General features: G+C 43.0%; 4 non-coding genes and 6 pseudogenes across 4 annotated transcripts; all 10 read left to right on the plus strand.

Annotated features, from left to right (window-relative positions):
* The first annotated feature begins 2,247 nt into the window (after positions 1–2,247).
* On the plus strand, positions 2,248–2,365 carry LOC134481429 (5S ribosomal RNA). Its single transcript, XR_010056866.1, has one exon. It is a non-coding gene; the product is annotated as a 5S ribosomal RNA (ribosomal RNA).
* A 4,087-nt stretch (positions 2,366–6,452) lies between these two features.
* On the plus strand, positions 6,453–6,570 carry LOC134481430 (5S ribosomal RNA). Its single transcript, XR_010056867.1, has one exon. It is a non-coding gene; the product is annotated as a 5S ribosomal RNA (ribosomal RNA).
* A 2,335-nt stretch (positions 6,571–8,905) lies between these two features.
* LOC134481431 (5S ribosomal RNA) lies at positions 8,906–9,023 on the plus strand. Its single transcript, XR_010056868.1, has one exon. It is a non-coding gene; the product is annotated as a 5S ribosomal RNA (ribosomal RNA).
* A 2,302-nt stretch (positions 9,024–11,325) lies between these two features.
* On the plus strand, positions 11,326–11,443 carry LOC134481374 (5S ribosomal RNA; annotated as a pseudogene).
* A 2,352-nt stretch (positions 11,444–13,795) lies between these two features.
* LOC134481432 (5S ribosomal RNA) lies at positions 13,796–13,913 on the plus strand. Its single transcript, XR_010056869.1, has one exon. It is a non-coding gene; the product is annotated as a 5S ribosomal RNA (ribosomal RNA).
* A 2,306-nt stretch (positions 13,914–16,219) lies between these two features.
* Positions 16,220–16,337, plus strand: LOC134481407 (5S ribosomal RNA; annotated as a pseudogene).
* Positions 16,338–18,631: 2,294 nt separating this feature from the next.
* LOC134481408 (5S ribosomal RNA) lies at positions 18,632–18,749 on the plus strand (annotated as a pseudogene).
* A 2,294-nt stretch (positions 18,750–21,043) lies between these two features.
* LOC134481409 (5S ribosomal RNA) lies at positions 21,044–21,161 on the plus strand (annotated as a pseudogene).
* A 2,293-nt stretch (positions 21,162–23,454) lies between these two features.
* Positions 23,455–23,572, plus strand: LOC134481410 (5S ribosomal RNA; annotated as a pseudogene).
* Positions 23,573–25,918: 2,346 nt separating this feature from the next.
* On the plus strand, positions 25,919–26,036 carry LOC134481375 (5S ribosomal RNA; annotated as a pseudogene).
* Positions 26,037–26,939: the final 903 nt, after the last annotated feature.

The raw sequence follows: 26,939 nt of genomic DNA on the forward strand, positions 1-26,939 counted from the left end.
ATACACAGTGAGACCATGTGCGTAACAAACCAACAGAAACCAAAACAACAAAGCAACCTTAAAAAACCCATCCCAAACCAAACCAAACCAAACCAACAAACAGAAATAGACTTTACAACTTTTTTAAAAAGATGTATTTCTTATATATAAGTACACTGTAGCTGTCTTCAGACACACCAGAAGAGGGCATCAGATCTCACTACAGATGGCTGTGAGACACCATGTCGTTGCTGGGATTTGAACTCAGAACCTCTGGAAGAGCAGTCAGTGCTCTTAACCACTAAGCCATCCTTCCAGCCCGACTTTACAACTTTTATTCTGTCTTTTTTTTTCCTTCCCCAGAGCTAAGGATCGAACCCAGGGCCTTGTGCTTGCTAGGCATGTGCCCTACGACTGAGTTAAATACCCAACCCTAAAAATAGACTTTAAAAATGTCAGAGGAGGGTTCGGTCCCCAGCTCCGAAAAAAAAGAACCAAAAAAAAAAAAATGTCAGAGGAACCCCTCCTCTAGGATGTGGCTGAGCTGAAGCACACAGGCGGGAAACTCTGCAGAATCCGCGGCCCTGAGCATCTGAGCACGCTTCAAGTCTCCGATTAAATTTTAAAAATGGCCTCCAATAAAACTACAGGGCAAAAAATGGGAAAAAAAAAACAGAATGGAAAGAGTAAAAGAGCTGAATAGGCTGAGCCTGAAGAATTTGTGGTAGAAAAAGTACTGAACCATTGTGTAGTGAACTATTTCGTGAAGTGGAAGGGGTTTACAGATGCCGATAATACTTGGGTACCAGGAGAAAATTTAGATTGTCCAGAATTAATTGAAGCACTTCTTCATTCTCGAAAAGCTGGTAAAGAAAACGATTGTCCAAAAAGGAAATCTTTATCTGATAGTGAATCCGATGAGAGCAAATCGAAGAAGAGAGATGCTGCTGATAAGCAAAGGAGGCGAATATGAAGTGGCCTCAGATTGTCATCGCCTTCTATGAGGAGTGGCTGATTTGGCATTCTTGTACCGAAATGAAGTACAATAATTGTTTGCATATATAAATACACAATATTATATATATATGTATATAATATATATACATACATATATATATATATATATATATATATATATATATATATATATATATGAATGATCTGGATTTTGGGTTTTGAATTACTAGTGTGGATCAAATAGCATCCTGATGAAAATCACGTCTGATATGCTAGTTTTGAAAGCATTGGCAGTAGTTGGGAGATTTTTGGTTTTCGTTCTGCGTCAAAAGGCACTGACTCCTTTGAGCGAGTGAGAGCTCTCTGTAGTTGCTTCCTGTAACAGTAGAGTACTTGACACCATGTTGTATTTCCTCGGCTTGAAGAACAGATTTTCTTAAACACTGGGGAGATTTTACAGTCATGACCCAAGTCAGAACTTATTTTTAACTGGGACACAGAAGGACCATTCTGGTTTGTGTGTGTGTGTGTGTGTGTGTGTGTGTGTGTGTGTGCGTTTCTTTGTATGCAGTGTATGCATAAAACACTTACATAACCTGTCTGTTTTAGCTTGATTTTAATACTCAAAAGAGCTGAACGTGAAAACACAGGTTGATGAGAGGCCATCAGCCTGAACATTTTCCTGAAACCATAACCTTTCAGATTAAGCAGAGTCTGTAATGTATTGGATAGTTTAAAAGCAAGCCCATCAGAATTGATGTATTATCAAATAAATACAGTAGTTTATTTTCATACCAACTCCACCTTCAGAAAACGGAATTAAACAAAGTAGTAGCTTGATTTAACAACAAGACTTGGCCTAGTGTGGTGGTGTGCACCTTTAATGCCAGAACTCTAGAGGCAGGTGGAGCTGTGATTTAAGAGGCCAGCTGATCTACAGAGGCAGGTCCGAGTCAGCTGTTCTGTGTAAAGGTTCCTCTGGTTGAACCATTCCTTTGTAGGAAGTTAAAATCTGTACTAAAAGGTTATGATTCATGGAATCTGTTTGATGTGGAAGTAGAATCATGGTTAGAGCTGAGGTTGGCCATTAAGTCCTGCTGTGGTTTAGTCCCTGGAAGCTCTGGTTGGTTGGAGGTGTTGTTCATATGGGGTCTCAAGGCCCTTCAAGCTCTTTTAGTCCTTTCTCTGATTTCTTCAACTGGGGTCCTGCGCTCAGTTCACTGGTTTGTTGCTCGCATTCACCTATGTATCTGCCGTATTCTGGCTGTGTCAATGAATAGTTTTATATTCCTTTAAAAAAATGTCAGAAGAGCCTACAGCCATACCACCCTGAACGCGCCCGATCTCGTCTGATCTCGGAAGCTAAGCAGGGTCGGGCATGCTTAGTACGTGGATGGGAGACCACCTGGGATACCGGGTGCTGTAGGCTTTTGGGGGTTGGGGATTTAACTCAGTGGTAGAGCTCTTGCCAGGCAATCAAAATCAGGAGCTCAGGAGCTCAGGAGCTCAGGAGCTCAGGAGCTCAGGAGCTCAGGAGCTCAGGAGCTCAGGAGCTCAGGAGCTCAGGAGCTCAGGAGCTCAGGAGCTCAGGAGCTCAGGAGCTCAGGAGCTCAGGAGCTCAGGAGCTCAGGAGCTCAGGAGCTCAGGAGCTCAGGAGCTCAGGAGCTCAGGAGCTCAGGAGCTCAGGAGCTCAGGAGCTCAGGAGCTCAGGAGCTCAGGAGCTCAGGAGCTCAGGAGCTCAGGAGCTCAGGAGCTCAGGAGCTCAGGAGCTCAGGAGCTCAGGAGCTCAGGAGCTCAGGAGCTCAGGAGCTCAGGAGCTCAGGAGCTCAGGAGCTCAGGAGCTCAGGAGCTCAGGAGCTCAGGAGCTCAGGAGCTCAGGAGCTCAGGAGCTCAGGAGCTCAGGAGCTCAGGAGCTCAGGAGCTCAGGAGCTCAGGAGCTCAGGAGCTCAGGAGCTCAGGAGCTCAGGAGCTCAGGAGCTCAGGAGCTCAGGAGCTCAGGAGCTCAGGAGCTCAGGAGCTCAGGAGCTCAGGAGCTCAGGAGCTCAGGAGCTCAGGAGCTCAGGAGCTCAGGAGCTCAGGAGCTCAGGAGCTCAGGAGCTCAGGAGCTCAGGAGCTCAGGAGCTCAGGAGCTCAGGAGCTCAGGAGCTCAGGAGCTCAGGAGCTCAGGAGCTCAGGAGCTCAGGAGCTCAGGAGCTCAGGAGCTCAGGAGCTCAGGAGCTCAGGAGCTCAGGAGCTCAGGAGCTCAGGAGCTCAGGAGCTCAGGAGCTCAGGAGCTCAGGAGCTCAGGAGCTCAGGAGCTCAGGAGCTCAGGAGCTCAGGAGCTCAGGAGCTCAGGAGCTCAGGAGCTCAGGAGCTCAGGAGCTCAGGAGCTCAGGAGCTCAGGAGCTCAGGAGCTCAGGAGCTCAGGAGCTCAGGAGCTCAGGAGCTCAGGAGCTCAGGAGCTCAGGAGCTCAGGAGCTCAGGAGCTCAGGAGCTCAGGAGCTCAGGAGCTCAGGAGCTCAGGAGCTCAGGAGCTCAGGAGCTCAGGAGCTCAGGAGCTCAGGAGCTCAGGAGCTCAGGAGCTCAGGAGCTCAGGAGCTCAGGAGCTCAGGAGCTCAGGAGCTCAGGAGCTCAGGAGCTCAGGAGCTCAGGAGCTCAGGAGCTCAGGAGCTCAGGAGCTCAGGAGCTCAGGAGCTCAGGAGCTCAGGAGCTCAGGAGCTCAGGAGCTCAGGAGCTCAGGAGCTCAGGAGCTCAGGAGCTCAGGAGCTCAGGAGCTCAGGAGCTCAGGAGCTCAGGAGCTCAGGAGCTCAGGAGCTCAGGAGCTCAGGAGCTCAGGAGCTCAGGAGCTCAGGAGCTCAGGAGCTCAGGAGCTCAGGAGCTCAGGAGCTCAGGAGCTCAGGAGCTCAGGAGCTCAGGAGCTCAGGAGCTCAGGAGCTCAGGAGCTCAGGAGCTCAGGAGCTCAGGAGCTCAGGAGCTCAGGAGCTCAGGAGCTCAGGAGCTCAGGAGCTCAGGAGCTCAGGAGCTCAGGAGCTCAGGAGCTCAGGAGCTCAGGAGCTCAGGAGCTCAGGAGCTCAGGAGCTCAGGAGCTCAGGAGCTCAGGAGCTCAGGAGCTCAGGAGCTCAGGAGCTCAGGAGCTCAGGAGCTCAGGAGCTCAGGAGCTCAGGAGCTCAGGAGCTCAGGAGCTCAGGAGCTCAGGAGCTCAGGAGCTCAGGAGCTCAGGAGCTCAGGAGCTCAGGAGCTCAGGAGCTCAGGAGCTCAGGAGCTCAGGAGCTCAGGAGCCAGTGATTTCAGGACGGCAGGGATACACAGTGAGACCATGTGCGTAACAAACCAACAGAAACCAAAACAACAAAGCAACCTTAAAAAACCCATCCCAAACCAAACCAAACCAAACCAACAAACAGAAATAGACTTTACAACTTTTTTAAAAAGATGTATTTCTTATATATAAGTACACTGTAGCTGTCTTCAGACACACCAGAAGAGGGCATCAGATCTCACTACAGATGGCTGTGAGACACCATGTCGTTGCTGGGATTTGAACTCAGAACCTCTGGAAGAGCAGTCAGTGCTCTTAACCACTAAGCCATCCTTCCAGCCCGACTTTACATCTTTTATTCTGTCTTTTTTTTCCTTACCCAGAGCCAAGGATCGAACCCAGGGCCTTGTGCTTGCTAGGCATGTGCCCTACGACTGAGTTAAATACCCAACCCTAAAAATTGACTTTAAAAATGTCAGAGGAGGGTTCGGTCCCCAGCTCCGAAAAAAAAGAACCAAAAAAAAAAAATGTCAGAGGAACCCCTCCTCTAGGATGTGGCTGAGCTGAAGCACACAGGCGGGAAACTCTGCAGAATCCGCGGCCCTGAGCATCTGAGCGCGCTTCAAGTCTCCGATTAAATTTTAAAAATGGCCTCCAATAAAACTACATTGCAAAAAATGGGAAAAAAAAACAGAATGGAAAGAGTAAAAGAGCTGAAGAGGCTGAGCCTGAAGAATTTGTGGTAGAAAAAGTACTGAACCATTGTGTAGTGAACTATTTCGTGAAGTGGAAGGGGTTTACAGATGCCGATAATACTTGGGTACCAGGAGAAAATTTAGATTGTCCAGAATTAATTGAAGCACTTCTTCATTCTCGAAAAGCTGGTAAAGAAAACGATTGTCCAAAAAGGAAATCTTTATCTGATAGTGAATCCGATGAGAGCAAATCGAAGAAGAGAGATGCTGCTGATAAGCATAGGAGGCGAATATGAAGTGGCCTCAGATTGTCATCGCCTTCTATGAGGAGTGGCTGATTTGGCATTCTTGTACCGAAATGAAGTACAATAATTGTTTGCATATATAAATACACAATATTATATATATATATGTATATAATATATATATATATATATATATATATATATATATATATATATATGAATGATCTGGATCTTGGGTTTTGAATTACTAGTGTGGATCAAATAGCATCCTGATGAAAATCACGTCTGATATGCTAGTTTTGAAAGCATTGGCAGTAGTTGGGAGATTTTTGGTTTTCGTTCTGCGTCAAAAGGCACTGACTCCTTTGAGCGAGTGAGAGCTCTCTGTAGTTGCTTCCTGTAACAGTAGAGTACTTGACACCATGTTGTATTTCCTCGGCTTGAAGAACAGCTTTTCTTAAACACTGGGGAGATTTTACAGTCATGACCCAAGTCAGAACTTATTTTTAACTGGGACACAGAAGGACCATTCTGGTTTGTGTGTGTGTGTGTGTGTGTGTGTGTGTGTGTGTGTGTGTGTGCGTTTCTTTGTATGCAGTGTATGCATAAAACACTTACATAACCTGTCTGTTTTAGCTTGCTTTTAATACTCAAAAGAGCTGAACGTGAAAACACAGGTTGATGAGAGGCCATCAGCCTGAACATTTTCCTGAAACCATAACCTTTCAGATTAAGCAGATTCTGTAATGTATTGGATAGTTTAAAAGCAAGCCCATCAGAATTGATGTATTATCAAATAAATACAGTAGTTTATTTTCATACCAACTCCACCTTCAGAAAACGGAATTAAACAAAGTAGTAGCTTGATTTAACAACAAGACTTGGCCTAGTGTGGTGGTGTGCACCTTTAATGCCAGAACTCTAGAGGCAGGTGGAGCTGTGATTTAAGAGGCCAGCTGATCTACAGAGGCAGGTCCGAGTCAGCTGTTCTGTGTAAAGGTTCCTCTGGTTGAACCATTCCTTTGTAGGAAGTTAAAATCTGTACTAAAAGGTTATGATTCATGGAATCTGTTTGATGTGGAAGTAGAATCATGGTTAGAGCTGAGGTTGGCCATTAAGTCCTGCTGTGGTTTAGTCCCTGGAAGCTCTGGTTGGTTGGTGGTGTTGTTCATATGGGGTCTCAAGTCCCTTCAAGCTCTTTTAGTCCTTTCTCTGATTTCTTCAACTGGGGTCCTGCGCTCAGTTCACTGGTTTGTTGCTCCCATTCACCTATGTATCTGCCGTATTCTGGCTGTGTCAATGAATAGTTTTATATTCCTTTAAAAAAATGTCAGAAGAGCCTACAGCCATACCACCCTGAACGCGCCCGATCTCGTCTGATCTCGGAAGCTAAGCAGGGTCGGGCATGCTTAGTACGTGGATGGGAGACCACCTGGGATACCGGGTGCTGTAGGCTTTTGGGGGTTGGGGATTTAACTCAGTGGTAGAGCTCTTGCCAGGCAATCAAAATCAGGAGCTCAGGAGCTCAGGAGCTCAGGAGCCAGTGATTTCAGGACAGCAGGGATACACAGTGAGACCATGTGCGTAACAAACCAACAGAAACCAAAACAACAAAGCAACCTTAAAAAACCCATCCCAAACCAAACCAACAAACAGAAATAGACTTTACAACTTTTTAAAAAAGATGTATTTCTTATATATAAGTACACTGTAGCTGTCTTCAGACACACCAGAAGAGGGCATCAGATCTCACTACAGATGGCTGTGAGACACCATGTCGTTGCTGGGATTTGAACTCAGAACCTCTGGAAGAGCAGTCAGTGCTCTTAACCACTAAGCCATCCTTCCAGCCCGACTTTACAACTTTTATTCTGTCTTTTTTTTTCCTTCCCCAGAGCTAAGGATCGAACCCAGGGCCTTGTGCTTGCTAGGCATGTGCCCTACGACTGAGTTAAATACCCAACCCTAAAAATAGACTTTAAAAATGTCAGAGGAGGGTTCGGTCCCCAGCTCCGAAAAAAAAGAACCAAAAAAAAAAAAAAATGTCAGAGGAACCCCTCCTCTAGGATGTGTCTGAGCTGAAGCACACAGGCGGGAAACTCTGCAGAATCCGCGGCCCTGAGCATCTGAGCGCGCTTCAAGTCTCCGATTAAATTTTAAAAATGGCCTCCAATAAAACTACATTGCAAAAAATGGGAAAAAAAAACAGAATGGAAAGAGTAAAAGAGCTGAAGAGGCTGAGCCTGAAGAATTTGTGGTAGAAAAAGTACTGAACCATTGTGTAGTGAACTATTTCGTGAAGTGGAAGGGGTTTACAGATGCCGATAATACTTGGGTACCAGGAGAAAATTTAGATTGTCCAGAATTAATTGAAGCACTTCTTCATTCTCGAAAAGCTGGTAAAGAAAACGATTGTCCAAAAAGGAAATCTTTATCTGATAGTGAATCCGATGAGAGCAAATCGAAGAAGAGAGATGCTGCTGATAAGCAAAGGAGGCGAATATGAAGTGGCCTCAGATTGTCATCGCCTTCTATGAGGAGTGGCTGATTTGGCATTCTTGTACCGAAATGAAGTACAATAATTGTTTGCATATATAAATACACAATATTATATATATATGTATATAATATATATACATACATATATATATATATATATATATATATATATATGAATGATCTGGATCTTGGGTTTTGAATTACTAGTGTGGATCAAATAGCATCCTGATGAAAATCACGTCTGATATGCTAGTTTTGAAAGCATTGGCAGTAGTTGGGAGATTTTTGGTTTTCGTTCTGCGTCAAAAGGCACTGACTCCTTTGAGCGAGTGAGAGCTCTCTGTAGTTGCTTCCTGTAACAGTAGAGTACTTGACACCATGTTGTATTTCCTCGGCTTGAAGAACAGCTTTTCTTAAACACTGGGGAGATTTTACAGTCATGACCCAAGTCAGAACTTATTTTTAACTGGGACACAGAAGGACCATTCTGGTTTGTGTGTGTGTGTGTGTGTGTGTGTGTGTGTGTGTGTGTGTGCGTTTGTTTGTATGCAGTGTATGCATAAAACACTTACATAACCTGTCTGTTTTAGCTTGCTTTTAATACTCAAAAGAGCTGAACGTGAAAACACAGGTTGATGAGAGGCCATCAGCCTGAACATTTTCCTGAAACCATAACCTTTCGGATTAAGCAGAGTCTGTAATGTATTGGATAGTTTAAAAGCAAGCCCATCAGAATTGATGTATTATCAAATAAATACAGTAGTTTATTTTCATACCAACTCCACCTTCAAAAAACGGAATTAAACAAAGTAGTAGCTTGATTTAACAACGAGACTTGGCCTAGTGTGGTGGTGTGCACCTTTAATGCCAGAACTCTAGAGGCAGGTGGAGCTGTGATTTAAGAGGCCAGCTGATATACAGAGGCAGGTCCGAGTCAGCTGTTCTGTGTAAAGGTTCCTCTTGTTGAACCATTCCTTTGTAGGAAGTTAAAATCTGTACTAAAAGGTTATGATTCATGGAATCTGTTTGATGTAGAAGTAGAATCATGGTTAGAGCTGATGTTGGCCATTAAGTCCTGCTGTGGTTTAGTCCCTGGAAGCTCTGGTTGGTTGGTGGTGTTGTTCATATGGGGTCTCAAGTCCCTTCAAGCTCTTTTAGTCCTTTCTCTGATTTCTTCAACTGGGGTCCTGCGCTCAGTTCACTGGTTTGTTGCTCGCATTCACCTATGTATCTGCCGTATTCTGGCTGTGTCAATGAATAGTTTTATATTCCTTTAAAAAAATGTCAGAAGAGCCTACAGCCATACCACCCTGAACGCGCCCGATCTCGTCTGATCTCGGAAGCTAAGCAGGGTCGGGCATGCTTAGTACGTGGATGGGAGACCACCTGGGATACCGGGTGCTGTAGGCTTTTGGGGGTTGGGGATTTAACTCAGTGGTAGAGCTCTTGCCAGGCAATCAAAATCAGGAGCTCAGGAGCTCAGGAGCTCAGGAGCCAGTGATTTCAGGACAGCAGGGATACACAGTGAGACCATGTGCGTAACAAACCAACAGAAACCAAAACAACAAAGCAACCTTAAAAAACCCATCCCAAACCAAACCAAACCAAACCAACAAACAGAAATAGACTTTACAACTTTTTTAAAAAGATGTATTTCTTATATATAAGTACACTGTAGCTGTCTTCAGACACACCAGAAGAGGGCATCAGATCTCACTACAGATGGCTGTGAGACACCATGTCGTTGCTGGGATTTGAACTCAGAACCTCTGGAAGAGCAGTCAGTGCTCTTAACCACTAAGCCATCCTTCCAGCCCGACTTTACAACTTTTATTCTGTCTTTTTTTTTCCTTCCCCAGAGCTAAGGATCGAACCCAGGGCCTTGTGCTTGCTAGGCATGTGCCCTACGACTGAGTTAAATACCCAACCCTAAAAATAGACTTTAAAAATGTCAGAGGAGGGTTCGGTCCCCAGCTCCGAAAAAAAAGAACCAAAAAAAAAAAAAAAATGTCAGAGGAACCCCTCCTCTAGGATGTGGCTGAGCTGAAGCACACAGGCGGGAAACTCTGCAGAATCCGCGGCCCTGAGCATCTGAGCACGCTTCAAGTCTCCGATTAAATTTTAAAAATGGCCTCCAATAAAACTACATTGCAAAAAATGGGAAAAAAAAAACAGAATGGAAAGAGTAAAAGAGCTGAAGAGGCTGAGCCTGAAGAATTTGTGGTAGAAAAAGTACTGAACCATTGTGTAGTGAACTATTTCGTGAAGTGGAAGGGGTTTACAGATGCCGATAATACTTGGGTACCAGGAGAAAATTTAGATTGTCCAGAATTAATTGAAGCACTTCTTCATTCTCGAAAAGCTGGTAAAGAAAACGATTGTCCAAAAAGGAAATCTTTATCTGATAGTGAATCCGATGAGAGCAAATCGAAGAAGAGAGATGCTGCTGATAAGCAAAGGAGGCGAATATGAAGTGGCCTCAGATTGTCATCGCCTTCTATGAGGAGTGGCTGATTTGGCATTCTTGTACCGAAATGAAGTACAATAATTGTTTGCATATATAAATACACAATATTATATATATATATATATATATATATATATATGAATGATCTGGATCTTGGGTTTTGAATTACTAGTGTGGATCAAATAGCATCCTGATGAAAATCACGTCTGATATGCTAGTTTTGAAAGCATTGGCAGTAGTTGGGAGATTTTTGGTTTTCGTTCTGCGTCAAAAGGCACTGACTCCTTTGAGCGAGTGAGAGCTCTCTGTAGTTGCTTCCTGTAACAGTAGAGTACTTGACACCATGTTGTATTTCCTCGGCTTGAAGAACAGCTTTTCTTAAACACTGGGGAGATTTTACAGTCATGACCCAAGTCAGAACTTATTTTTAACTGGGACACAGAAGGACCATTCTGGTTTGTGTGTGTGTGTGTGTGTGTGTGTGTGTGCGTTTGTTTGTATGCAGTGTATGCATAAAACACTTACATAACCTGTCTGTTTTAGCTTGCTTTTAATACTCAAAAGAGCTGAACGTGAAAACACAGGTTGATGAGAGGCCATCAGCCTGAACATTTTCCTGAAACCATAACCTTTCGGATTAAGCAGAGTCTGTAATGTATTGGATAGTTTAAAAGCAAGCCCATCAGAATTGATGTATTATCAAATAAATACAGTAGTTTATTTTCATACCAACTCCACCTTCAAAAAACGGAATTAAACAAAGTAGTAGCTTGATTTAACAACAAGACTTGGCCTAGTGTGGTGGTGTGCACCTTTAATGCCAGAACTCTAGAGGCAGGTGGAGCTGTGATTTAAGAGGCCAGCTGATATACAGAGGCAGGTCCGAGTCAGCTGTTCTGTGTAAAGGTTCCTCTTGTTGAACCATTCCTTTGTAGGAAGTTAAAATCTGTACTAAAAGGTTATGATTCATGGAATCTGTTTGATGTAGAAGTAGAATCATGGTTAGAGCTGATGTTGGCCATTAAGTCCTGCTGTTGTTTAGTCCCTGGAAGCTCTGGTTGGTTGGTGGTGTTGTTCATATGGGGTCTCAAGTCCCTTCAAGCTCTTTTAGTCCTTTCTCTGATTTCTTCAACTGGGGTCCTGCGCTCAGTTCACTGGTTTGTTGCTCGCATTCACCTATGTATCTGCCGTATTCTGGCTGTGTCAATGAATAGTTTTATATTCCTTTAAAAAAATGTCAGAAGAGCCTACAGCCATACCACCCTGAACGCGCCCGATCTCGTCTGGTCTCGGAAGCTAAGCAGGGTCGGGCATGCTTAGTACGTGGATGGGAGACCACCTGGGATACCGGGTGCTGTAGGCTTTTGGGGGTTGGGGATTTAACTCAGTGGTAGAGCTCTTGCCAGGCAATCAAAATCAGGAGCTCAGGAGCTCAGGAGCTCAGGAGCCAGTGATTTCAGGACAGCAGGGATACACAGTGAGACCATGTGCGTAACAAACCAACAGAAACCAAAACAACAAAGCAACCTTAAAAAACCCATCCCAAACCAAACCAAACCAAACCAACAAACAGAAATAGACTTTACAACTTTTTTAAAAAGATGTATTTCTTATATATAAGTACACTGTAGCTGTCTTCAGACACACCAGAAGAGGGCATCAGATCTCACTACAGATGGCTGTGAGACACCATGTCGTTGCTGGGATTTGAACTCAGAACCTCTGGAAGAGCAGTCAGTGCTCTTAACCACTAAGCCATCCTTCCAGCCCGACTTTACAACTTTTATTCTGTCTTTTTTTTTCCTTCCCCAGAGCTAAGGATCGAACCCAGGGCCTTGTGCTTGCTAGGCATGTGCCCTACGACTGAGTTAAATCCCCAACCCTAAAAATTGACTTTAAAAATGTCAGAGGAGGGTTCGGTCCCCAGCTCCGAAAAAAAAGAACCAAAAAAAAAAAAAATGTCAGAGGAACCCCTCCTCTAGGATGTGTCTGAGCTGAAGCACACAGGCGGGAAACTCTGCAGAATCCGCGGCCCTGAGCATCTGAGCGCGCTTCAAGTCTCCGATTAAATTTTAAAAATGGCCTCCAATAAAACTACATTGCAAAAAATGGGGAAAAAAAACAGAATGGAAAGAGTAAAAGAGCTGAAGAGGCTGAGCCTGAAGAATTTGTGGTAGAAAAAGTACTGAACCATTGTGTAGTGAACTATTTCGTGAAGTGGAAGGGGTTTACAGATGCCGATAATACTTGGGTACCAGGAGAAAATTTAGATTGTCCAGAATTAATTGAAGCACTTCTTCATTCTCGAAAAGCTGGTAAAGAAAACGATTGTCCAAAAAGGAAATCTTTATCTGATAGTGAATCCGATGAGAGCAAATCGAAGAAGAGAGATGCTGCTGATAAGCAAAGGAGGCGAATATGAAGTGGCCTCAGATTGTCATCGCCTTCTATGAGGAGTGGCTGATTTGGCATTCTTGTACCGAAATGAAGTACAATAATTGTTTGCATATATAAATACACAATATTATATATATATGTATATAATATGTATATACATATATATATATATATATATATATATATATATATATATATATATGAATGATCTGGATCTTGGGTTTTGAATTACTAGTGTGGATCAAATAGCATCCTGATGAAAATCACGTCTGATATGCTAGTTTTGAAAGCATTGGCAGTAGTTGGGAGATTTTTGGTTTTCGTTCTGCGTCAAAAGGCACTGACTCCTTTGAGCGAGTGAGAGCTCTCTGTAGTTGCTTCCTGTAACAGTAGAGTACTTGACACCATGTTGTATTTCCTCGGCTTGAAGAACAGCTTTTCTTAAACACTGGGGAGATTTTACAGTCATGACCCAAGTCAGAACTTATTTTTAACTGGGACACAGAAGGACCATTCTGGTTTGTGTGTGTGTGTGTGTGTGTGTGTGTGTGTGTGTGTGTGCGTTTGTTTGTATGCAGTGTATGCATAAAACACTTACATAACCTGTCTGTTTTAGCTTGCTTTTAATACTCAAAAGAGCTGAACGTGAAAACACAGGTTGATGAGAGGCCATCAGCCTGAACATTTTCCTGAAACCATAACCTTTCGGATTAAGCAGAGTCTGTAATGTATTGGATAGTTTAAAAGCAAGCCCATCAGAATTGATGTATTATCAAATAAATACAGTAGTTTATTTTCATACCAACTCCACCTTCAAAAAACGGAATTAAACAAAGTAGTAGCTTGATTTAACAACGAGACTTGGCCTAGTGTGGTGGTGTGCACCTTTAATGCCAGAACTCTAGAGGCAGGTGGAGCTGTGATTTAAGAGGCCAGCTGATATACAGAGGCAGGTCCGAGTCAGCTGTTCTGTGTAAAGGTTCCTCTTGTTGAACCATTCCTTTGTAGGAAGTTAAAATCTGTACTAAAAGGTTATGATTCATGGAATCTGTTTGATGTAGAAGTAGAATCATGGTTAGAGCTGATGTTGGCCATTAAGTCCTGCTGTGGTTTAGTCCCTGGAAGCTCTGGTTGGTTGGTGGTGTTGTTCATATGGGGTCTCAAGTCCCTTCAAGCTCTTTTAGTCCTTTCTCTGATTTCTTCAACTGGGGTCCTGCGCTCAGTTCACTGGTTTGTTGCTCGCATTCACCTATGTATCTGCCGTATTCTGGCTGTGTCAATGAATAGTTTTATATTCCTTTAAAAAAATGTCAGAAGAGCCTACAGCCATACCACCCTGAACGCGCCCGATCTCGTCTGATCTCGGAAGCTAAGCAGGGTCGGGCATGCTTAGTACGTGGATGGGAGACCACCTGGGATACCGGGTGCTGTAGGCTTTTGGGGGTTGGGGATTTAACTCAGTGGTAGAGCTCTTGCCAGGCAATCAAAATCAGGAGCTCAGGAGCTCAGGAGCTCAGGAGCCAGTGATTTCAGGACAGCAGGGATACACAGTGAGACCATGTGCGTAACAAACCAACAGAAACCAAAACAACAAAGCAACCTTAAAAAACCCATCCCAAACCAAACCAAACCAAACCAACAAACAGAAATAGACTTTACAACTTTTTTAAAAAGATGTATTTCTTATATATAAGTACACTGTAGCTGTCTTCAGACACACCAGAAGAGGGCATCAGATCTCACTACAGATGGCTGTGAGACACCATGTCGTTGCTGGGATTTGAACTCAGAACCTCTGGAAGAGCAGTCAGTGCTCTTAACCACTAAGCCATCCTTCCAGCCCGACTTTACAACTTTTATTCTGTCTTTTTTTTTCCTTCCCCAGAGCTAAGGATCGAACCCAGGGCCTTGTGCTTGCTAGGCATGTGCCCTACGACTGAGTTAAATACCCAACCCTAAAAATAGACTTTAAAAATGTCAGAGGAGGGTTCGGTCCCCAGCTCCGAAAAAAAAGAACCAAAAAAAAAAAAAATGTCAGAGGAACCCCTCCTCTAGGATGTTGCTGAGCTGAAGCACACAGGCGGGAAACTCTGCAGAATCCGCGGCCCTGAGCATCTGAGCACGCTTCAAGTCTCCGATTAAATTTTAAAAATGGCCTCCAATAAAACTACATTGCAAAAAATGGGAAAAAAAAAACAGAATGGAAAGAGTAAAAGAGCTGAAGAGGCTGAGCCTGAAGAATTTGTGGTAGAAAAAGTACTGAACCATTGTGTAGTGAACTATTTCGTGAAGTGGAAGGGGTTTACAGATGCCGATAATACTTGGGTACCAGGAGAAAATTTAGATTGTCCAGAATTAATTGAAGCACTTCTTCATTCTCGAAAAGCTGGTAAAGAAAACGATTGTCCAAAAAGGAAATCTTTATCTGATAGTGAATCCGATGAGAGCAAATCGAAGAAGAGAGATGCTGCTGATAAGCAAAGGAGGCGAATATGAAGTGGCCTCAGATTGTCATCGCCTTCTATGAGGAGTGGCTGATTTGGCATTCTTGTACCGAAATGAAGTACAATAATTGTTTGCATATATAAATACACAATATTATATATATATATATATATATATATATATATATATATGAATGATCTGGATCTTGGGTTTTGAATTACTAGTGTGGATCAAATAGCATCCTGATGAAAATCACGTCTGATATGCTAGTTTTGAAAGCATTGGCAGTAGTTGGGAGATTTTTGGTTTTCGTTCTGCGTCAAAAGGCACTGACTCCTTTGAGCGAGTGAGAGCTCTCTGTAGTTGCTTCCTGTAACAGTAGAGTACTTGACACCATGTTGTATTTCCTCGGCTTGAAGAACAGCTTTTCTTAAACACTGGGGAGATTTTACAGTCATGACCCAAGTCAGAACTTATTTTTAACTGGGACACAGAAGGACCATTCTGGTTTGTGTGTGTGTGTGTGTGTGTGTGTGTGTGCGTTTGTTTGTATGCAGTGTATGCATAAAACACTTACATAACCTGTCTGTTTTAGCTTGCTTTTAATACTCAAAAGAGCTGAACGTGAAAACACAGGTTGATGAGAGGCCATCAGCCTGAACATTTTCCTGAAACCATAACCTTTCGGATTAAGCAGAGTCTGTAATGTATTGGATAGTTTAAAAGCAAGCCCATCAGAATTGATGTATTATCAAATAAATACAGTAGTTTATTTTCATACCAACTCCACCTTCAAAAAACGGAATTAAACAAAGTAGTAGCTTGATTTAACAACGAGACTTGGCCTAGTGTGGTGGTGTGCACCTTTAATGCCAGAACTCTAGAGGCAGGTGGAGCTGTGATTTAAGAGGCCAGCTGATATACAGAGGCAGGTCCGAGTCAGCTGTTCTGTGTAAAGGTTCCTCTTGTTGAACCATTCCTTTGTAGGAAGTTAAAATCTGTACTAAAAGGTTATGATTCATGGAATCTGTTTGATGTAGAAGTAGAATCATGGTTAGAGCTGATGTTGGCCATTAAGTCCTGCTGTGGTTTAGTCCCTGGAAGCTCTGGTTGGTTGGTGGTGTTGTTCATATGGGGTCTCAAGTCCCTTCAAGCTCTTTTAGTCCTTTCTCTGATTTCTTCAACTGGGGTCCTGCGCTCAGTTCACTGGTTTGTTGCTCGCATTCACCTATGTATCTGCCGTATTCTGGCTGTGTCAATGAATAGTTTTATATTCCTTTAAAAAAATGTCAGAAGAGCCTACAGCCATACCACCCTGAACGCGCCCGATCTCGTCTGATCTCGGAAGCTAAGCAGGGTCGGGCATGCTTAGTACGTGGATTGGAGACCACCTGGGATACCGGGTGCTGTAGGCTTTTGGGGGTTGGGGATTTAACTCAGTGGTAGAGCTCTTGCCAGGCAATCAAAATCAGGAGCTCAGGAGCTCAGGAGCTCAGGAGCCAGTGATTTCAGGACAGCAGGGATACACAGTGAGACCATGTGCGTAACAAACCAACAGAAACCAAAACAACAAAGCAACCTTAAAAAACCCATCCCAAACCAAACCAAACCAAACCAACAAACAGAAATAGACTTTACAACTTTTTAAAAAAGATGCATTTCTTATATATAAGTACACTGTAGCTGTCTTCAGACACACCAGAAGAGGGCATCAGATCTCACTACAGATGGCTGTGAGACACCATGTCGTTGCTGGGATTTGAACTCAGAACCTCTGGAAGAGCAGTCAGTGCTCTTAACCACTAAGCCATCCTTCCAGCCCGACTTTACAACTTTTATTCTGTCTTTTTTTTTCCTTCCCCAGAGCTAAGGATCGAACCCAGGGCCTTGTGCTTGCTAGGCATGTGCCCTACGACTGAGTTAAATACCCAACCCTAAAAATAGACTTTAAAAATGTCAGAGGAGGGTTCGGTCCCCAGCTCCGAAAAAAAAGAACCAAAAAAAAAAAAATGTCAGAGGAACCCCTCCTCTAGGATGTGGCTGAGCTGAAGCACACAGGCGGGAAACTCTGCAGAATCCGCGGCCCTGAGCATCTGAGCACGCTTCAAGTCTCCGATTAAATTTTAAAAATGGCCTCCAATAAAACTACATTGCAAAAAATGGGAAAAAAAAAAACAGAATGGAAAGAGTAAAAGAGCTGAAGAGGCTGAGCCTGAAGAATTTGTGGTAGAAAAAGTACTGAACCATTGTGTAGTGAACTATTTCGTGAAGTGGAAGGGGTTTACAGATGCCGATAATACTTGGGTACCAGGAGAAAATTTAGATTGTCCAGAATTAATTGAAGCACTTCTTCATTCTCGAAAAGCTGGTAAAGAAAACGATTGTCCAAAAAGGAAATCTTTATCTGATAGTGAATCCGATGAGAGCAAATCGAAGAAGAGAGATGCTGCTGATAAGCAAAGGAGGCGAATATGAAGTGGCCTCAGATTGTCATCGCCTTCTATGAGGAGTGGCTGATTTGGCATTCTTGTACCGAAATGAAGTACAATAATTGTTTGCATATATAAATACACAATATTATATATATATATATATATATATGAATGATCTGGATCTTGGGTTTTGAATTACTAGTGTGGATCAAATAGCATCCTGATGAAAATCACGTCTGATATGCTAGTTTTGAAAGCATTGGCAGTAGTTGGGAGATTTTTGGTTTTCGTTCTGCGTCAAAAGGCACTGACTCCTTTGAGCGAGTGAGAGCTCTCTGTAGTTGCTTCCTGTAACAGTAGAGTACTTGACACCATGTTGTATTTCCTCGGCTTGAAGAACAGCTTTTCTTAAACACTGGGGAGATTTTACAGTCATGACCCAAGTCAGAACTTATTTTTAACTGGGACACAGAAGGACCATTCTGGTTTGTGTGTGTGTGTGTGTGTGTGTGTGTGTGTGCGTTTGTTTGTATGCAGTGTATGCATAAAACACTTACATAACCTGTCTGTTTTAGCTTGCTTTTAATACTCAAAAGAGCTGAACGTGAAAACACAGGTTGATGAGAGGCCATCAGCCTGAACATTTTCCTGAAACCATAACCTTTCGGATTAAGCAGAGTCTGTAATGTATTGGATAGTTTAAAAGCAAGCCCATCAGAATTGATGTATTATCAAATAAATACAGTAGTTTATTTTCATACCAACTCCACCTTCAAAAAACGGAATTAAACAAAGTAGTAGCTTGATTTAACAACGAGACTTGGCCTAGTGTGGTGGTGTGCACCTTTAATGCCAGAACTCTAGAGGCAGGTGGAGCTGTGATTTAAGAGGCCAGCTGATATACAGAGGCAGGTCCGAGTCAGCTGTTCTGTGTAAAGGTTCCTCTTGTTGAACCATTCCTTTGTAGGAAGTTAAAATCTGTACTAAAAGGTTATGATTCATGGAATCTGTTTGATGTAGAAGTAGAATCATGGTTAGAGCTGATGTTGGCCATTAAGTCCTGCTGTGGTTTAGTCCCTGGAAGCTCTGGTTGGTTGGTGGTGTTGTTCATATGGGGTCTCAAGTCCCTTCAAGCTCTTTTAGTCCTTTCTCTGATTTCTTCAACTGGGGTCCTGCGCTCAGTTCACTGGTTTGTTGCTCGCATTCACCTATGTATCTGCCGTATTCTGGCTGTGTCAATGAATAGTTTTATATTCCTTTAAAAAAATGTCAGAAGAGCCTACAGCCATACCACCCTGAACGCGCCCGATCTCGTCTGATCTCGGAAGCTAAGCAGGGTCGGGCATGCTTAGTACGTGGATTGGAGACCACCTGGGATACCGGGTGCTGTAGGCTTTTGGGGGTTGGGGATTTAACTCAGTGGTAGAGCTCTTGCCAGGCAATCAAAATCAGGAGCTCAGGAGCTCAGGAGCTCAGGAGCCAGTGATTTCAGGACAGCAGGGATACACAGTGAGACCATGTGCGTAACAAACCAACAGAAACCAAAACAACAAAGCAACCTTAAAAAACCCATCCCAAACCAAACCAAACCAAACCAACAAACAGAAATAGACTTTACAACTTTTTAAAAAAGATGCATTTCTTATATATAAGTACACTGTAGCTGTCTTCAGACACACCAGAAGAGGGCATCAGATCTCACTACAGATGGCTGTGAGACACCATGTCGTTGCTGGGATTTGAACTCAGAACCTCTGGAAGAGCAGTCAGTGCTCTTAACCACTAAGCCATCCTTCCAGCCCGACTTTACAACTTTTATTCTGTCTTTTTTTTTCCTTCCCCAGAGCTAAGGATCGAACCCAGGGCCTTGTGCTTGCTAGGCATGTGCCCTACGACTGAGTTAAATACCCAACCCTAAAAATAGACTTTAAAAATGTCAGAGGAGGGTTCGGTCCCCAGCTCCGAAAAAAAAGAACCAAAAAAAAAAAAATGTCAGAGGAACCCCTCCTCTAGGATGTGGCTGAGCTGAAGCACACAGGCGGGAAACTCTGCAGAATCCGCGGCCCTGAGCATCTGAGCACGCTTCAAGTCTCCGATTAAATTTTAAAAATGGCCTCCAATAAAACTACATTGCAAAAAATGGGAAAAAAAAAAACAGAATGGAAAGAGTAAAAGAGCTGAAGAGGCTGAGCCTGAAGAATTTGTGGTAGAAAAAGTACTGAACCATTGTGTAGTGAACTATTTCGTGAAGTGGAAGGGGTTTACAGATGCCGATAATACTTGGGTACCAGGAGAAAATTTAGATTGTCCAGAATTAATTGAAGCACTTCTTCATTCTCGAAAAGCTGGTAAAGAAAACGATTGTCCAAAAAGGAAATCTTTATCTGATAGTGAATCCGATGAGAGCAAATCGAAGAAGAGAGATGCTGCTGATAAGCAAAGGAGGCGAATATGAAGTGGCCTCAGATTGTCATCGCCTTCTATGAGGAGTGGCTGATTTGGCATTCTTGTACCGAAATGAAGTACAATAATTGTTTGCATATATAAATACACAATATTATATATATATATATATATATATGAATGATCTGGATCTTGGGTTTTGAATTACTAGTGTGGATCAAATAGCATCCTGATGAAAATCACGTCTGATATGCTAGTTTTGAAAGCATTGGCAGTAGTTGGGAGATTTTTGGTTTTCGTTCTGCGTCAAAAGGCACTGACTCCTTTGAGCGAGTGAGAGCTCTCTGTAGTTGCTTCCTGTAACAGTAGAGTACTTGACACCATGTTGTATTTCCTCGGCTTGAAGAACAGCTTTTCTTAAACACTGGGGAGATTTTACAGTCATGACCCAAGTCAGAACTTATTTTTAACTGGGACACAGAAGGACCATTCTGGTTTGTGTGTGTGTGTGTGTGTGTGTGTGTGTGTGCGTTTGTTTGTATGCAGTGTATGCATAAAACACTTACATAACCTGTCTGTTTTAGCTTGCTTTTAATACTCAAAAGAGCTGAACGTGAAAACACAGGTTGATGAGAGGCCATCAGCCTGAACATTTTCCTGAAACCATAACCTTTCGGATTAAGCAGAGTCTGTAATGTATTGGATAGTTTAAAAGCAAGCCCATCAGAATTGATGTATTATCAAATAAATACAGTAGTTTATTTTCATACCAACTCCACCTTCAAAAAACGGAATTAAACAAAGTAGTAGCTTGATTTAACAACGAGACTTGGCCTAGTGTGGTGGTGTGCACCTTTAATGCCAGAACTCTAGAGGCAGGTGGAGCTGTGATTTAAGAGGCCAGCTGATATACAGAGGCAGGTCCGAGTCAGCTGTTCTGTGTAAAGGTTCCTCTTGTTGAACCATTCCTTTGTAGGAAGTTAAAATCTGTACTAAAAGGTTATGATTCATGGAATCTGTTTGATGTAGAAGTAGAATCATGGTTAGAGCTGATGTTGGCCATTAAGTCCTGCTGTGGTTTAGTCCCTGGAAGCTCTGGTTGGTTGGTGGTGTTGTTCATATGGGGTCTCAAGTCCCTTCAAGCTCTTTTAGTCCTTTCTCTGATTTCTTCAACTGGGGTCCTGCGCTCAGTTCACTGGTTTGTTGCTCGCATTCACCTATGTATCTGCCGTATTCTGGCTGTGTCAATGAATAGTTTTATATTCCTTTAAAAAAATGTCAGAAGAGCCTACAGCCATACCACCCTGAACGCGCCCGATCTCGTCTGATCTCGGAAGCTAAGCAGGGTCGGGCATGCTTAGTACGTGGATTGGAGACCACCTGGGATACCGGGTGCTGTAGGCTTTTGGGGGTTGGGGATTTAACTCAGTGGTAGAGCTCTTGCCAGGCAATCAAAATCAGGAGCTCAGGAGCTCAGGAGCTCAGGAGCCAGTGATTTCAGGACAGCAGGGATACACAGTGAGACCATGTGCGTAACAAACCAACAGAAACCAAAACAACAAAGCAACCTTAAAAAACCCATCCCAAACCAAACCAAACCAAACCAACAAACAGAAATAGACTTTACAACTTTTTAAAAAAGATGCATTTCTTATATATAAGTACACTGTAGCTGTCTTCAGACACACCAGAAGAGGGCATCAGATCTCACTACAGATGGCTGTGAGACACCATGTCGTTGCTGGGATTTGAACTCAGAACCTCTGGAAGAGCAGTCAGTGCTCTTAACCACTAAGCCATCCTTCCAGCCCGACTTTACAACTTTTATTCTGTCTTTTTTTTTCATTCCCCAGAGCTAAGGATCGAACCCAGGGCCTTGTGCTTGCTAGGCATGTGCCCTACGACTGAGTTAAATACCCAACCCTAAAAATAGACTTTAAAAATGTCAGAGGAGGGTTCGGTCCCCAGCTCCGAAAAAAAAGAACCAAAAAAAAAAAATGTCAGAGGAACCCCTCCTCTAGGATGTGGCTGAGCTGAAGCACACAGGCGGGAAACTCTGCAGAATCCGCGGCCCTGAGCATCTGAGCACGCTTCAAGTCTCCGATTAAATTTTAAAAATGGCCTCCAATAAAACTACATTGCAAAAAATGGGAAAAAAAAAAACAGAATGGAAAGAGTAAAAGAGCTGAAGAGGCTGAGCCTGAAGAATTTGTGGTAGAAAAAGTACTGAACCATTGTGTAGTGAACTATTTCGTGAAGTGGAAGGGGTTTACAGATGCCGATAATACTTGGGTACCAGGAGAAAATTTAGATTGTCCAGAATTAATTGAAGCACTTCTTCATTCTCGAAAAGCTGGTAAAGAAAACGATTGTCCAAAAAGGAAATCTTTATCTGATAGTGAATCCGATGAGAGCAAATCGAAGAAGAGAGATGCTGCTGATAAGCAAAGGAGGCGAATATGAAGTGGCCTCAGATTGTCATCGCCTTCTATGAGGAGTGGCTGATTTGGCATTCTTGTACCGAAATGAAGTACAATAATTGTTTGCATATATAAATACACAATATTATATATATATATATATATATATGAATGATCTGGATCTTGGGTTTTGAATTACTAGTGTGGATCAAATAGCATCCTGATGAAAATCACGTCTGATATGCTAGTTTTGAAAGCATTGGCAGTAGTTGGGAGATTTTTGGTTTTCGTTCTGCGTCAAAAGGCACTGACTCCTTTGAGCGAGTGAGAGCTCTCTGTAGTTGCTTCCTGTAACAGTAGAGTACTTGACACCATGTTGTATTTCCTCGGCTTGAAGAACAGCTTTTCTTAAACACTGGGGAGATTTTACAGTCATGACCCAAGTCAGAACTTATTTTTAACTGGGACACAGAAGGACCATTCTGGTTTGTGTGTGTGTGTGTGTGTGTGTGTGTGTGTGCGTTTGTTTGTATGCAGTGTATGCATAAAACACTTACATAACCTGTCTGTTTTAGCTTGCTTTTAATACTCAAAAGAGCTGAACGTGAAAACACAGGTTGATGAGAGGCCATCAGCCTGAACATTTTCCTGAAACCATAACCTTTCGGATTAAGCAGAGTCTGTAATGTATTGGATAGTTTAAAAGCAAGCCCATCAGAATTGATGTATTATCAAATAAATACAGTAGTTTATTTTCATACCAACTCCACCTTCAAAAAACGGAATTAAACAAAGTAGTAGCTTGATTTAACAACGAGACTTGGCCTAGTGTGGTGGTGTGCACCTTTAATGCCAGAACTCTAGAGGCAGGTGGAGCTGTGATTTAAGAGGCCAGCTGATATACAGAGGCAGGTCCGAGTCAGCTGTTCTGTGTAAAGGTTCCTCTTGTTGAACCATTCCTTTGTAGGAAGTTAAAATCTGTACTAAAAGGTTATGATTCATGGAATCTGTTTGATGTAGAAGTAGAATCATGGTTAGAGCTGATGTTGGCCATTAAGTCCTGCTGTGGTTTAGTCCCTGGAAGCTCTGGTTGGTTGGTGGTGTTGTTCATATGGGGTCTCAAGTCCCTTCAAGCTCTTTTAGTCCTTTCTCTGATTTCTTCAACTGGGGTCCTGCGCTCAGTTCACTGGTTTGTTGCTCGCATTCACCTATGTATCTGCCGTATTCTGGCTGTGTCAATGAATAGTTTTATATTCCTTTAAAAAAATGTCAGAAGAGCCTACAGCCATACCACCCTGAACGCGCCCGATCTCGTCTGATCTCGGAAGCTAAGCAGGGTCGGGCATGCTTAGTACGTGGATTGGAGACCACCTGGGATACCGGGTGCTGTAGGCTTTTGGGGGTTGGGGATTTAACTCAGTGGTAGAGCTCTTGCCAGGCAATCAAAATCAGGAGCTCAGGAGCTCAGGAGCTCAGGAGCCAGTGATTTCAGGACAGCAGGGATACACAGTGAGACCATGTGCGTAACAAACCAACAGAAACCAAAACAACAAAGCAACCTTAAAAAACCCATCCCAAACCAAACCAAACCAAACCAACAAACAGAAATAGACTTTACAACTTTTTAAAAAAGATGCATTTCTTATATATAAGTACACTGTAGCTGTCTTCAGACACACCAGAAGAGGGCATCAGATCTCACTACAGATGGCTGTGAGACACCATGTCGTTGCTGGGATTTGAACTCAGAACCTCTGGAAGAGCAGTCAGTGCTCTTAACCACTAAGCCATCCTTCCAGCCCGACTTTACAACTTTTATTCTGTCTTTTTTTTTCATTCCCCAGAGCTAAGGATCGAACCCAGGGCCTTGTGCTTGCTAGGCATGTGCCCTACGACTGAGTTAAATACCCAACCCTAAAAATAGACTTTAAAAATGTCAGAGGAGGGTTCGGTCCCCAGCTCCGAAAAAAAAGAACCAAAAAAAAAAAATGTCAGAGGAACCCCTCCTCTAGGATGTGGCTGAGCTGAAGCACACAGGCGGGAAACTCTGCAGAATCCGCGGCCCTGAGCATCTGAGCACGCTTCAAGTCTCCGATTAAATTTTAAAAATGGCCTCCAATAAAACTACATTGCAAAAAATGGGAAAAAAAAAAACAGAATGGAAAGAGTAAAAGAGCTGAAGAGGCTGAGCCTGAAGAATTTGTGGTAGAAAAAGTACTGAACCATTGTGTAGTGAACTATTTCGTGAAGTGGAAGGGGTTTACAGATGCCGATAATACTTGGGTACCAGGAGAAAATTTAGATTGTCCAGAATTAATTGAAGCACTTCTTCATTCTCGAAAAGCTGGTAAAGAAAACGATTGTCCAAAAAGGAAATCTTTATCTGATAGTGAATCCGATGAGAGCAAATCGAAGAAGAGAGATGCTGCTGATAAGCAAAGGAGGCGAATATGAAGTGGCCTCAGATTGTCATCGCCTTCTATGAGGAGTGGCTGATTTGGCATTCTTGTACCGAAATGAAGTACAATAATTGTTTGCATATATAAATACACAATATTATATATATATGTATATAATATATATACATACATATATATATATATATATATATATATATATATGAATGATCTGGATTTTGGGTTTTGAATTACTAGTGTGGATCAAATAGCATCCTGATGAAAATCACGTCTGATATGCTAGTTTTGAAAGCATTGGCAGTAGTTGGGAGATTTTTGGTTTTCGTTCTGCGTCAAAAGGCACTGACTCCTTTGAGCGAGTGAGAGCTCTCTGTAGTTGCTTCCTGTAACAGTAGAGTACTTGACACCATGTTGTATTTCCTCGGCTTGAAGAACAGCTTTTCTTAAACACTGGGGAGATTTTACAGTCATGACCCAAGTCAGAACTTATTTTTAACTGGGACACAGAAGGACCATTCTGGTTTGTGTGTGTGTGTGTGTGTGTGTGTGTGTGTGTGTGTGTGTGTGCGTTTCTTTGTATGCAGTGTATGCATAAAACACTTACATAACCTGTCTGTTTTAGCTTGATTTTAATACTCAAAAGAGCTGAACGTGAAAACACAGGTTGATGAGAGGCCATCAGCCTGAACATTTTCCTGAAACCATAACCTTTCAGATTAAGCAGAGTCTGTAATGTATTGGATAGTTTAAAAGCAAGCCCATCAGAATTGATGTATTATCAAATAAATACAGTAGTTTATTTTCATACCAACTCCACCTTCAGAAAACGGAATTAAACAAAGTAGTAGCTTGATTTAACAACAAGACTTGGCCTAGTGTGGTGGTGTGCACCTTTAATGCCAGAACTCTAGAGGCAGGTGGAGCTGTGATTTAAGAGGCCAGCTGATCTACAGAGGCAGGTCCGAGTCAGCTGTTCTGTGTAAAGGTTCCTCTGGTTGAACCATTCCTTTGTAGGAAGTTAAAATCTGTACTAAAAGGTTATGATTCATGGAATCTGTTTGATGTGGAAGTAGAATCATGGTTAGAGCTGAGGTTGGCCATTAAGTCCTGCTGTGGTTTAGTCCCTGGAAGCTCTGGTTGGTTGGTGGTGTTGTTCATATGGGGTCTCAAGTCCCTTCAAGCTCTTTTAGTCCTTTCTCTGATTTCTTCAACTGGGGTCCTGCGCTCAGTTCACTGGTTTGTTGCTCGCATTCACCTATGTATCTGCCGTATTCTGGCTGTGTCAATGAATAGTTTTATATTCCTTTAAAAAAATGTCAGAAGAGCCTACAGCCATACCACCCTGAACGCGCCCGATCTCGTCTGGTCTCGGAAGCTAAGCAGGGTCGGGCATGCTTAGTACGTGGATGGGAGACCACCTGGGATACCGGGTGCTGTAGGCTTTTGGGGGTTGGGGATTTAACTCAGTGGTAGAGCTCTTGCCAGGCAATCAAAATCCGGAGCTCAGGAGCTCAGGAGCTCAGGAGCCAGTGATTTCAGGACAGCAGGGATACACAGTGAGACCATGTGCGTAACAAACCAACAGAAACCAAAACAACAAAGCAACCTTAAAAAACCCATCCCAAACCAAACCAACAAACAGAAATAGACTTTACAACTTTTTAAAAAAGATGTATTTCTTATATATAAGTACACTGTAGCTGTCTTCAGACACACCAGAAGAGGGCATCAGATCTCACTACAGATGGCTGTGAGACACCATGTCGTTGCTGGGATTTGAACTCAGAACCTCTGGAAGAGCAGTCAGTGCTCTTAACCACTAAGCCATCCTTCCAGCCCGACTTTACAACTTTTATTCTGTCTTTTTTTTTCCTTCCCCAGAGCTAAGGATCGAACCCAGGGCCTTGTGCTTGCTAGGCATGTGCCCTACGACTGAGTTAAATACCCAACCCTAAAAATAGACTTTAAAAATGTCAGAGGAGGGTTCGGTCCCCAGCTCCGAAAAAAAAGAACCAAAAAAAAAAAAAATGTCAGAGGAACCCCTCCTCTAGGATGTGTCTGAGCTGAAGCACACAGGCGGGAAACTCTGCAGAATCCGCGGCCCTGAGCATCTGAGCGCGCTTCAAGTCTCCGATTAAATTTTAAAAATGGCCTCCAATAAAACTACATTGCAAAAAATGGGAAAAAAAAACAGAATGGAAAGAGTAAAAGAGCTGAAGAGGCTGAGCCTGAAGAATTTGTGGTAGAAAAAGTACTGAACCATTGTGTAGTGAACTATTTCGTGAAGTGGAAGGGGTTTACAGATGCCGATAATACTTGGGTACCAGGAGAAAATTTAGATTGTC

This window comes from Rattus norvegicus, chromosome 12, assembly GCF_036323735.1.
Source record: "Rattus norvegicus strain BN/NHsdMcwi chromosome 12, GRCr8, whole genome shotgun sequence".
NCBI classification, from domain to species: Eukaryota; Metazoa; Chordata; class Mammalia; order Rodentia; family Muridae; genus Rattus; species Rattus norvegicus.